Source organism: Vicia villosa, unplaced genomic scaffold (assembly GCF_029867415.1).
Source record: "Vicia villosa cultivar HV-30 ecotype Madison, WI unplaced genomic scaffold, Vvil1.0 ctg.000024F_1_1, whole genome shotgun sequence".
NCBI classification, from domain to species: domain Eukaryota; kingdom Viridiplantae; phylum Streptophyta; class Magnoliopsida; order Fabales; family Fabaceae; genus Vicia; species Vicia villosa.
Window position 1 is genome coordinate 403,615 of NW_026704956.1, and position 11,050 is coordinate 414,664.

General features: G+C 40.3%; 1 non-coding gene across 1 annotated transcript; it reads right to left on the reverse strand.

Annotated features, from left to right (window-relative positions):
- Positions 1-1,256: 1,256 nt before the first annotated feature.
- LOC131622126 (small nucleolar RNA R71) lies at positions 1,257-1,363 on the reverse strand. Its single transcript, XR_009289760.1, has one exon. It is a non-coding gene; the product is annotated as a small nucleolar RNA R71 (small nucleolar RNA).
- Between the last annotated feature and the right edge of the window lie 9,687 nt (positions 1,364-11,050).

Consider the following 11,050-nt stretch of genomic DNA (forward strand, 5'->3'; position numbering starts at 1 on the left):
ATAGGACATTAGTTTTAAGGATGGCGAAAGCGTATTAAGACTAATTAGAACTTATTTATTTTCAAAAAATGTTTTTACACCCGCGCGGGATGGCGAAACGTACGTTAGGGATATTAGAATGTTCCGAGTCAACAGAGCGAAAGTTTGAGATTAGGAGATTTAAGTAGATAACAACTTCATAAAACAAGCATTTTATTAATTACGTTGTTTCCAAAAAGCTTTTCTAAAATCTAATGGGATGGCGAAAGCGTACATTACGAGTTAGGATAGTAGTCTAAATCAACAGAGCGAGAGTTTGAGAGGAGGACTTTTAATCAATCTAATTAATAAAAATTTTTAATCGAATTAATACATTAGCCAATGGACCTTCGGATCACCTAAAGTTAAACGAAATACATACTAATATCCGTCTATTATTATATTTCTTAGAATTCACAATCACTTCCCCTTAGAAACAATCGAAATATTAGTAGCCTTAGCTTTACATAGTAACCTTAGATAACGGTAGATCGATTCATAGTCCCTGTGGATTCGATATCTTTTAAAACTACACGACACGACTGTGCACTTGCAGTCATAAGATTAATAGACACGTAAAGTCGCGATCAAGTTTTTGGCGCCGTTGCCGGGGACTATTTAAGTCGATATCGTAACTCACTGTTACACCGTAGAGACTAGGGCAATTCTTTCCTTTCTTTTTGAACGATTGTATGCCAAATACTCGTTCACAAGGAGGAGATTTAATACAACGAATTAACGAGATCGAACGTTTTATTAACGTCAAACGTCGAGCTCGCAATCTTCCCGAAGTAGCACCAATTCCGATTAATCAGGAATTGATCTTTACTGATCAAATTAATCAAATTACCTCGAAGTTAGAGATGGCTGCTATTCGTCCTCTTAGAGACTATGCCGCTCCTTCACGCGCTGAACCGCACTCAAGTATCGCACCACCTGCGATTGAGGCGAACAATTTCGAACTGAAACCTTCGTTGGTACAAGCTGTTCAACAGAACCAATTCTCTGGAAGCCCTGCAGACGACCCCAACCTCCATTTATCTGTGTTCGTGCAATATGCCGACACTGTCAAAGCTAACAACGTTAGTTCCGAAGCTATTCGATTACGACTCTTTCCTTTCTCCTTGAGAGATAGAGCTAGAGCATGGCTTCAATCCCTACCTTCTAATTCCATAACTACATGGGACGAATTGAAGAGAGTATTCTTAGCTAGATATTTTCCGCCTAGCAAAACCGCTATGCTAAGAGGTCAAATCAACGGATTTAACCAGAAAGATAACGAATCACTCTTCGAAGCTTGGGAACGATACAAGGACATGCTTAGACTATGCCCTCATCATGGACTCGAACCATGGCTGATCATCCATACTTTCTATGGTGGTCTACTTTATAACACTAAAATGACTATAGATGCCGCTGCTGGCGGAGCATTAATGGACAAACCCCATGATGAAGCATACAACCTCATAGAGAACATGGCACAAAACCATTACCAATGGGGTGGAGAACGAGCCGCTCTAGAGAAAACCCAAACCAAAGGAGGAATGTACGAAGTAAGTGGTATAGACCGCGTTAACGCTAAAGTAGACGCTTTAACTCAAAAGATCGAAAACTTAACCATCACTCCTTAAGCCACCGCTGCTGCTGTAGCACCTAACTGCGAAATTTGTGGATTGAATGGACACGCAGTTGCCGAATGTCAACTCTTGACTGGTATCCCATCTGATCAAGTAAGCTATGCTCAAGGAAACCCTTATTCTAACACGTACAACCCTGGATGGAAGAACCACCCAAACGTTTCGTATAAGAACAACAATGCGTTGTACGCGCCTGGACAAGCACCTGCTGTCCCACCTGGCTATCAAAAAGCGCCTGTAGCTGCTCAAAACGCCCCTAGGAAGTCGAACCTAGAAATCATGATGGAAAACTTTATAGCTTCCCAACAACAAACCAACAAGGACTTCCTAAATCAAAACATCCATAATAGTGAGCAACTAAAACAATTATCGAACAAAGTAGATGCTTTAGCTACACATAACAAAATGTTAGAAACTCAAATTTCACAAGTAGCTCAACAACAAGCACCTACCGCTCCCCCCGCTGGCACGTTTCCTGCTCAACCACAACCCAATCCTAAGGGACATGCGAACGCGATAACACTACGAAGTGGAACGAACTACGATGGACCTATCGATCCTAGAACTCAAAACGCACCCATGTCACAACAAGAGCCAAAGGAAACCAAAAAGACATCAACTGATGACCAAACTGCTGAGACCAATGAGAACAACACCGAAGTGGAACCTGAAAAAGAAAAACCTTACGTTCCACCACCACCTTATAAGCCACCAATTCCTTACCCTCAGAGATTAGCTAAATCCAAAACCGAAGCGCAATTTAAAAAATTTGTAGAACTTCTAAAACAATTAAACATAACCATACCTTTCACAGAAGCTATAACTCAGATGCCTTCGTACGCTAAATTCTTGAAAGAAATTCTATCAAACAAAAAGAAACTCGAGGATAACGAAACTGTAACACTTACCGCTGAATGTAGCGCTATCATCCAAAATAACATGCCTCCCAAACTAAAAGATCCTGGTAGTTTTTCCATACCCTGTGTAATAGGAAAGACTATTATAGAAAAAGCCTTGTGCGACTTAGGAGCTAGTGTTAGTTTGATGCCTCTTTCAACCTGTAAGAAACTAAATCTGGGTGAGCTTAAGACAACGAGAATGTCTCTTCAACTAGCTGACCGTTCAGTTAAATACCCTATAGGAATGTTAGAAAATATCCCTGTGCGTGTAGGCCAATTCTACATCCCAACTGACTTCATCATAATGGATATCCAAGAAGATTCTAACATCCCGATCATATTAGGGAGACCATTCTTAGCAACCGCTGGTGCAATTATAGACGTTAAACGAGGAAAGCTTACCTTCGAAGTAGGAGAAGAGAAAATTGAATTCATTCTTTACCAATTCCTAAAAGCACCTTCTATAATCGACACATACTGCTCCGCCGACATAATAGACGAGTGTGTAGATGAAATAAAATCCGAACCACACAAGGAAACAGAGATCCTAAGAATTCCTATACCGCCTATTTTTGAAGATGACAACTGGCGTGGGGAATATCAAGATAACCACCTGAGTGAATGTTTAGCATTAACTCCTGATCCTATACCTGGACCTAAGAAACCTGCTATAGAACTTAAAACACTACCTACCGACCTTAGGTACGAATTCCTAGACGAAGAACTTAACCGACCAGTCATAGTTAACGCCGATTTAGGACAAACCGAGACTGAAAAACTACTCACTGTCCTAAGAAAATACCCAACCGCTCTAGGATATAACATATCAGATCTGAAAGGAATAAGTCCTTCCCTCTGTATGCATCGCATTATGCTCGAAGAAGATTGCAAAACCTCTAGGGAGCATCAAAGACGAATAAACCCCATCATGAGCGATGTGGTTAAAAAGGAAATCCAAAAACTGTTAGAAGCCGGAATCATATATCCAATATCCGATAGTAAATGGGTTAGTCATGTTCATGTCGTACCAAAGAAAGGAGGAGTTACTGTAATTACTAACGCAAAAGGCGAATCTGTAGCACAACGTACCCAAACTGGATGGAGAATGTGCATTGACTATAGGAAGCTAAACAAAGCCACTCGAAAGGATCATTTCCCTTTACCATTCATAGATTAAATGCTCGAACGCCTAGCTAAACACTCACATTTGTGTTATCTGGATGGATACTTCGGATTTTTCCAAATCCCTATTCACCCTGACGACCAAGAAAAGACTATGTTTACCTGTCCATATGGTACATTCGCCTATAGACGAATGCCTTTCAGACTTTGCAATGCACCCGCAACCTTCCAGAGATGCATGATGGCAATATTTTCCGATTTCCTGGATGGAATAATGGAGGTCTTTATGGACGACTTCTCTGTCTGTGGAGGAAGTTTTGAAACATGCTTAGAAAACCTTGAATTGGTACTCAAACGATGCGTAAGCGTTAACCTAGTCCTTAATTGGGAAAAATGCCATTTCATGGTTCGACAAGGAATCGTACTTTGACACATCGTATCCGATAGGGGGATCGAAGTGGATAAAGCAAAAATCGAAATCATCGAAAACCTTCAACCTCCCAAAACAGTTAGAGAAATAAGAACTTTTCTAGGACACGCTGGTTTTTACCGACGTTTTATTAAGGATTTCTCTAAAATAACCAAGCCCTTAACTGAATTACTGATGAAAGATGCCGAATTCATTTTTGACGATAAATGCACTGAAGCATTCTGAACGCTTAAACAAGCATTAATCCCTGCGCCGATTATGCAACCTCCCGACTGGAGTGAGCCTTTCGAAATAATGTGCGACGCAAGCGATTATGCTGTAGGAGCCGTTCTAGGGCAAAGAAAAGATAAGAAACTACATGTCATATACTATGCGAGTAGAACCCTAGACGAAGCTCAAATGAACTACGCCACGACAGAAAAGGAACTATTAGCTGTCGTATTCGCGTTGGATAAGTTCCGTTCCTACTTGGTAGGAGCCAAAATAATCATATACACTGACCACGCCGCTATTAGGTACCTCTTAACCAAGAAAGACGCCAAGCCTAGATTGTTAAGATGGATCCTTTTATTACAAGAATTCGACTTAGAAATTAAAGATAAAAAGGGAACCGAAAATGTCGTAGCAGATCACCTCTCTCGACTCGAAAATATGAAACCCGAACAAGTACCAATCGATGATGATTTCCCTTACGAAAGACTCATCGCTCAGTTGGAAGCTAACGAATTAGAACCATACCACCCAACCACTGAATCCAACAACTTCGTAGAAGTAGCTTTGGCCCGCTCTGCCACACCTTGGTATGCGGACTTCGTAAATTACCTAGCTGCTGGTGTACTTCCTCCTGATCTAAGTTACCAACAGAAGAAGAAATTCTTCCATGACCTAAAACATTACTATTGGGACGACCCCCTCCTTTTCAAAAGAGGCCCCGATGGAATCTTTAGACGTTGTGTACCCAAGGAAGAAATAGGAAGTATAATAACACATTGTCATTCAGCACCATGTGGAGGACACCATAGCACGTCTAGAACCTGCGCCAAAATCCTCCAATCTGGACTCTTTTGGCCCAACCTATGGAAAGACGTTTACTTTATCGTATTAAATTGTGATAGATGCCAACGAACCGGAAATATCTCGAGACGTGACGAAATGCCTCAAAAAGGCATCCTAGAAGTAGAAATATTTGACGTCTGGGGAATAGACTTTATGGGTCCGTTTCCATCATCATTCGGAAATAAATATATACTCGTAGCTGTCGACTACGTTTTGAAATGGATAGAAGCTATCGCTTCTCCTACAAACGACACACGAGTAGTAATCAAACTCTTCAAAAACATTATCTTTCCTAGGTTTGGTGTACCAAGACTGGTAATTAGCGATGGTGGATCTCATTTCATTTCAAGAATCCTTGAAAAACTCCTTCGAAAATATGGAGTAAACCATCGAATAGCTACACCATACCATCCACAAACAAGCGGACAAGTAGAAGTATCTAACCGAGAAATAAAGCAAATATTGGAGAAAACTGTTGCTATATCTAGAAAGGATTGGTCATCCAAGTTAAATGAAGCTTTATGGGCTTATAGAACAGCTTTCAAAACTCCAATTGGAACCACCCCATTCAAACTCGTTTATGGAAAATCATGCCACCTTCCGGTAGAGTTAGAACATAAAGCCTATTGGGCCATCAAGAATTTAAATTTAAATTACACTACTGCTGGTGAAAAACGACTTCTAGACATAAACGAATTAGACGAACTTAGACAAGACGCTTACGAAAACGCCAAAATCTATAAAGAAAGAACGAAAAAATGGCATGACAAGCGTATATCTAGGAAAATTTTTAGCATAGGCGATAAAGTACTATTATTTAATTCTAGACTGAAATTATTTCCTGGAAAGTTACGATCTAGATGGTCTGGTCCTTTCGAAATTACGAACATATTTCCGAGCGGAGCGATAGAAGTCAAAGGAGAAACCGTCAAACCTTTTGTCGTAAATGGGCAACGTCTTAAGTATTACCATCATCTCGAACACGACGAAAACATTCAAATTTTTAAACTTGACGAGCTGCCCGCTCATTCAGAAAAATGATCTTTATTTTAAATCGTCGAGCTTACGACATAAAACAAAGCGCTTGGTGAGAGACAACCCACAGTTTTTCTTCTTATTTTTATTTTTATTTAAAATATTCTATTCTATTTTTGAATTAATTTAATTTCCTATTTTTTGTTTTTATGTTTTTTTTCCATATCTTATAATAATTATTATAATTATAACCGCTATTTTAAATCGAAAAAAAATCTCTCCTTTTTATAATTATAATTATTATTATAACTTGTTACACTTTTAATTTTATTTTTCTCTTTATTTTTCTTTTAAACAACACTAGCCTAGTTCTAACTTAATTTTCATATTTTCAACTTATAGGCTTACTTAACTATTAACTCATCAAGATGCAAGAAGTTGACAATATGGAAGTTGTGTTCCGTGGTAGAGGGCAAGAAGCGAGATATGCTAAGCTAGCTGAGAGGCAAATGGATTTGACTCGCTATCCTCACCACCTGACTATGGAAAGGTTAGGTATCACAGAAAGCGTCATGCACTTGCTGAACCAAATCGGTTGAACCGGTTCTCACCTGTTCCGCAAGTTTAGTACTTACCGAAAGCTCACTCTGGAATTCTTGAGCTCTTTGACCTATCTGCCTAACTGTGGACAAGGATTGAGGAAAGGAGTTATCCTCTTCGACTCTTTAGATTAGAATATCAGTTTTGCATCCGAGATTTTGCTGAAATGTTGGAAATCCCTCATGGATCAGATGCATACACCACAGTCCCTGAAGAAAGTCTTGCCTACTGGGAGTTGGAAAGATTTTGGGGTAAGATCACTGGTAACGACAACCCTGAAGAGAACGAGTTTCAATCCGAGAACATTCATAACCCTGCTTTCAGATACCTGCATAAGATCATCGCTCATTACATCTTCGGTAAACCCGAAAATGTCACCGAAGTTTCTAGAGAGGAGTTATTCATCATGTTCTGCACCTCTCAGAATCGTCCGGTCAACGCTATCGCATTTATGCTAGCAAACTTCGAGCGCATCACGCAAGACGAAGTTTCACCTATTCTGATCAGCGGATTCGTCACTATGATTGCAAATGCTATAGGTCTGAGACAACCACTGCTTAGATTGACACCTTTTGGTTCCTACAACTCTATGAACATTCGCTTTTGCTTTAATCGAGGTATCATTGGTAACCTTGGACCTGATCAGTTTGATTTACTCATTGATAATAAAGTACTAGATCAGTTCACCTTACAGAATCCGAGGACGAGTGTGCACAACCCTGCTATCTTGCTTTACTATGATCAAATCCCTGAAAGAGAGTCATCTCCAGAAACACCACAAGCTTATGAACATTTAGATGATGAAATGTATGTAGCAGAACAAGATTCTGAACCTGACACTCCTCCTGGATACTATGGAAATGGACATATACCCGTAGATTATCTTGAACCTGAATACGAACCTATGCCTGAAGATGATCATGTGCCCGAATATGAGCCTCTACCTGAAGATGAACCCATTCCTGAGTATGAGCCTGAGACTCCTACTGGTTCACAAGAAATTCAATCTGAAGACATGACTGACGTCGAGCTTGAACAACAACAACCTGCTGCATCTGCTGAATCAGTGGCCCCAAGAAATGCTCCTCCGAGGATCGAGCCTGCTCCTAATCAGAACACGCATGGGCAAGCCATCGATGCACTGCAACACGAAGTACAACATGTGTGCAACGAGCTACACACTCTGCAAATGCACTTCTTCAATTTCATCGACACCGTCAATGCTCAATTCGACGAAGTCTTCAAACACATTTATTCTAATGTGCACAACAACTGACGTGGCTAGATGTTGAAGCTTAGATTATTAGATTTTATTTCTAGTTTTAGCAATTTCCAATTCCTAGTTTAGAATTTAATTTTCTGCATTTTTACATTCTGTTTCTATCAGCACTCAGTACCAGTTTTAATTTTAATGCATTATTTATATTCATTTACTGCTACTGTGTTATACTGCACTACTATTAACTGCTATATATTCCTGAACGCATATAATTTATTCAACTTGGTTACCATTATTTTTGCTGTTTATAGTATTAAAATATGACACTGTTCTGAACAATTTATCACACTATATTGCACCTGTTAGAAACTGTCCAGACCAGTACATGCGTGAAAACCACTCCCTAGGCTAAGGAGACGCACGTCTCCACCCCTGTGGGACCACCCATCTGCATGTTACAGACAGGAGACGCACGTATCCATATCTTGTCCCCCAGCAGACTGCCTGCCTGAGAGGCGCGTCTCCCAAGGGCAGCAGCTGCTCTGCTTCGTTGACCACGCAGAGGCATCAATTCTCCCTCTAAGAATTTTGAATTTTGAATTTGAAAATTCTTCATTCAATATTCTTCCTTCTCCCCATAATTTCTTCCATTTAAACACCATAAACCACATTCATCCTCCATCACCACCTCTTTAACTCTACATCATTTCCCATTTCTCCATTCCATTCAAAATTCAAACACCACCATAAATCTCTATCAATTCTATATTTACTCCACCATTTTCAAACCTCACTATAAAACCACACCACCACCACTCTTTTTCTTCACAACCTCCAAACCATTTTTTTCTACTCTTCTATATCTCCACACTATCTCCTTCCAAACATACAATGCCTCCGCGTTCAATCATTCGAAGTGTACGCCCCGAGAGACCTCTTCCCAACATTAAACACATTATCTTTCGAGAGGAAGACGACAATGCTCAACGAACCAAATACCTTGCTTTCTATGAACGTTCGGTTGTCCCCACGAAATTCGTGAACATCGAATGTCTAGAAACTCTGGGTCTGATAGATGGTGTCACCCGTTTGCTCACAAAATCTAGCCTACACCACCTCTGTACCGAACCCGTACCCACTTATGAGCCGCTCGTCTTAGAGTTTTTAAGCTCTTTCCACTATGACACTCCTTCTGATCAACCACTTTTAACCGGTAGCATCCAATTTCGGATGTTTAACCGTGACTTTATTTTGGATCAAGAAACAGTTGCTACGTATTTGCATTTTAACAATGCACCAAATGCTCACCGCACAATTTTTCAAGAACTCAATGGTCGCCCGTGGGAGCAACTAGATTTTGAATTTTGGTTTAATCTCACTGGCGAAATTCCTATCGGTTGGAGGACCCTTCATGCTTCTCATATTCAAAACCCCGCTATACGTTATTTTCAACGTGTCTTGGGTCACACTATTTTTGCAAGATCCAACAACCACAAGGTAAACCAAAATGAATTATTTTTCTTATTCTGTGCGCTAAATAATATCCGTTTCAATGCCGCACCATTTATGCTCCAACACATCCAAGGCTGCATCAATGCCCCCGCTACAAACCCCTTCCTGTTTGGCGGCATTATTACTACCTTGGCCTGTGCCTTAGGTCTCGCTGATGACCTCATCTCACTTTCCCACCTCATGATGCCTGCTCAATCCCTCGATCTCACTTACTGCCGTGACTCTCACTTGGTTTCACCCCCGTCATGATGGCCGCTACACTCTGGTCATCAACAAAGTTCTAATTCCAAATGTCATCCTGCCATTCCCAGAGCAAATCAACATCCGTTACGTTCAGCGTTGGAGGCTTATTAATGAAAATCCTCAAGAAAACCAACCTCCTCAAAACAATCCTCCGCCTATTACTCTCGATGCCATGTATGCTGCAATTCAACGCCAAGACCAACTCTTTCAAGCTATGCAGACAAATCAAAACGAAACACTAAGGCTTATTCGAGAGATGCAACAAGAGCACCGTGACTACGCTATTAGGAACGAAGGCCAATACACCGAAATTGCTACACAATTGCATGATCTTAACATTCGTGTAAATGGTTCTCCTACTGATAGACGTCGCCGTGTTCGTACAAGAGGCGCAAGCAGTTCCTGCAACCGCAACAATGAGGAGTAGTTCACATGCATTGAGGACACTGCATCATCTTAGTCTGGGGGAGTCGTATTACTCGCTTTATTATCATTTCCTTTTATTTTATTTTCTTTCCTTGTAATGTTTCTTTTCAAATTCAATAAAGCATATTTATGGAATTTCAAGTCTTATATGTATAGTTCCGTGGCTATTACAATTCTTCCATTTTCTTGAGCCATAAAATTTTTTTTTACTCCAAAACGATAAACGCATAACCCCACACGTTCGAGAAGTACGAAGCTACTCAAATACTTAAGGCATAGAAATCACAATAAAGATTCAAGACAATACCCTTATCGTCCCGACACTCTAAAACCCCCGAGTGTGCGTAACCGATTTGAATACCCTTTATACTGAAAACCATCGACTTTAATTTTTGAAGTAACCCTTATTAGTTTATTCTAGCAGTCGGCACCGTCTTAGACATCAACTACGCAGAGAGTCGATGAATATAAGTGTATGATCCTTATAATTATAATTATGTGCTTAACCGCTAATAGAAATGTGCCTACTAAGTAAGGTGATCCTCACAAGATCATTTAACCTAACGGTCACAGATCTCAAATACAAAGAAATTAAAAACTCATTGTTGATTGGTTCAGAAGTTACATGGTACTGAACTTGGTAGGAAGGACTATTGTCTGATTCCCACAATCTACAAATGAGCGCTTAGGAGTATGCCACATAATATGCCAGAACTCCATAAGAAGGATCATAGTCACTAACCGGCTACTCTGCTATGTGCGTGTCAAGATAATGGGCTTAATGTGACTGCGCGCGAATGAAAAGGGTAAAACAAGATGATGAGTCAAGGTCAAGCTATAATGGCATGATTCGGATTGGTATGCACGCTGGGAGTTGTCTAGTGTCGCTACTGTAAGTCTATTGCTAGGATCT